Source organism: Danio aesculapii, chromosome 4, assembly GCF_903798145.1.
Source record: "Danio aesculapii chromosome 4, fDanAes4.1, whole genome shotgun sequence".
NCBI classification, from domain to species: domain Eukaryota; kingdom Metazoa; phylum Chordata; class Actinopteri; order Cypriniformes; family Danionidae; genus Danio; species Danio aesculapii.
In genome coordinates this window covers 12189662-12191847 of record NC_079438.1, presented here as the reverse complement: position 1 = coordinate 12191847, position 2186 = coordinate 12189662, and the positions used below count along the sequence as shown (strand labels likewise).

Here is a 2186-nt window from a genome sequence, read left to right as displayed (position 1 = left end):
TTTCATCGAAAAGAGTCGTTACTGATTACTTCACCTTGAAATGATCTTTGTAAACAATGGGAGTATTTTTCGTTTTTCCGAAATTTTTCCATTGTTTTGGATCAAAAGCTGGGATGCATTTTGGACAGTGAACCCTTACACCATCATGGATGTAGTTGTTTTTTGGAGTCGTCCTCGCTGATCAGAACTACAGGAGATAAAACGTAAGTATTGCGGCGTACTTTGCACGTGTTAAAATGGGCGGTCCTTTGAGATTTCATTTAACCCTTTCCTCTGTGATACATTGATTTGAAAAACAAGCTTAGAACATGAATCTTGAGGTTTACAGCTTTCTAACGATGCATAGGTTTTGACACAAGGTTGTATCTATTTACGGAACAAAGGTCATAAATCATAAGACACGCCCGGCCACGCCCCCAGCGGACCGTGAACGGGCCCCTGCTTTGGAAGGGGTTAATTAGGTTAATTAGGCAGCGGTGCGTTTCCCAAAAAACTCGCGGTTGAACTATCAGAGTACGATGCATTGTTGTAATGTAATGAGGAGTGTTTCCCAAAACCCCTAGTTTCTCTGTCGCAGATCCATCACTTGAACCATGTTAGTTATAACGTAAAATGCCCATAATGACACTCTAAACGGGGTGGACTATAAAACTTCTTTAGAGAAGAACCCCATCATTTCTTTGTGCAAACTATATTGTTTTACACAAGCATTTAAAATAAAATCCAATATTAGTTTTTGTAAAAACATGCACTCGTTTTCCATATTAACTGAAATATATGTAAATGGCACATATAGAGCCTGTGTTTGCTTTACTAATATTATAAAAAATATGACATATCCTATTCTAAAACATAAAAGGTGTTGCTAGGTGGTTGCTAAGGTGTTCCTAGGCGGTTGCTAAGATGTCGCTAGGCGTTTGCTAAGGTGTTGCTGGGTGGTTGCTAAGGCGTTGCTAGGTGGTTGTTATGGTGTTGCTAGGTGGTTTGCTAGGTGGTTGCTAAGGTGTTGCTAGGTGGTTGCTGGGCAGTTGCTAAGGTGTTGCTAGGCAGTTGCTAAGGTTTTGCTAGGCGATTGCTAAGGTGTTGCTATGCTGTTGCTGAGGTGTTGCTTGGTGGTTGCTAAGGAGTTGCTTGGTGGTTGCTAAGGTGTTGCTAGACGGTTGCTAAGATGTTACTAGATGGTTGCTAAAGTGTTGCTAGGCCGTTGCTAGGTGGTTGCTAGGCAGTTGCTAAGGGGTTGCTAGGCAGTTGCTAAGGTGTTGCTAGATGGTTGCTATGGTGTTGCTCCGTGGTTGATGAGGTTGCTAAGGTGTTGCTAGGCGGTTGCAAAGGTGTTGTTAGGCGGTTGCTAAGATGTTGCTAGGCGGTTGCTATGGTGTTGCTAGGCAGTTGCTAAGGTGTTGCTGGGCGGTTGCTAAGGCGTTGCTAAGTGGTTGCTAGGCGGTTGCTGAGGTGTTGCTAGGCGGTTGATAATGACAAAATTCTAATTTCACCAGTAAAAAATAGTCTAATAATGTTGTCAATAACAGATGACAAGCACATGTCTTAAACATAATAAATCAACTTTATAATTTTGAATAGTTATATTCTGATGTCATAATTTTACTGTCCATTAACGTGTTGATTAACTGACACAGCTTTTTTTCTTCTCTTTCCCACAAGGGGATTGGTATGAGCCCCATCAAACAACACACCGTTTTAGGGCAGCTTCACTGCGCCAGCTGTGTGAGGCTGAGCACACAGCCAAAGATTATGTTTGTCAGAAGTGGGATTCAAACCCACACCTCCCAAGGAGACTGCAACCTGAACACAGCACCTTAGTCCACTCAGCCATCCTGACATGAACACATAGCCGGAGCTGTCTCCTGGGAGCAACATCCCAGCACCATGACATGGAAGCTGGTGTTTCACAGCTTGCCTAGCTCCAGCAGTCCGCCTCGTTGGCGCAGTAGGCAGCGTGTCATTCTAATAATCTGAAGATCGTGACTTTGAGCCTCACACGGCGCAAGGTTGTACCTTTTGGCACACGGGAGCACTTAGGTGACCGGGCGGCGTACTTTATTACCTTCCGTGCCGTTTATGCTTCCCAAGGGCCAAAAAGGGTACAGCTCAAATGGAGGGCATGCGGCGTGACGTTCCAAGAACATCTCCTGAGTCTGAAGCCATGATGGCAAGATGCTCCCATT

General features: G+C 44.3%; 1 non-coding gene across 1 annotated transcript; it reads right to left on the bottom strand.

Annotated features, from left to right (window-relative positions):
- Positions 1–1757: 1757 nt before the first annotated feature.
- trnal-cag (transfer RNA leucine (anticodon CAG)) lies at positions 1758–1840 on the bottom strand. The gene has a single exon. It is a non-coding gene; the product is annotated as a tRNA-Leu (tRNA).
- Between the last annotated feature and the right edge of the window lie 346 nt (positions 1841–2186).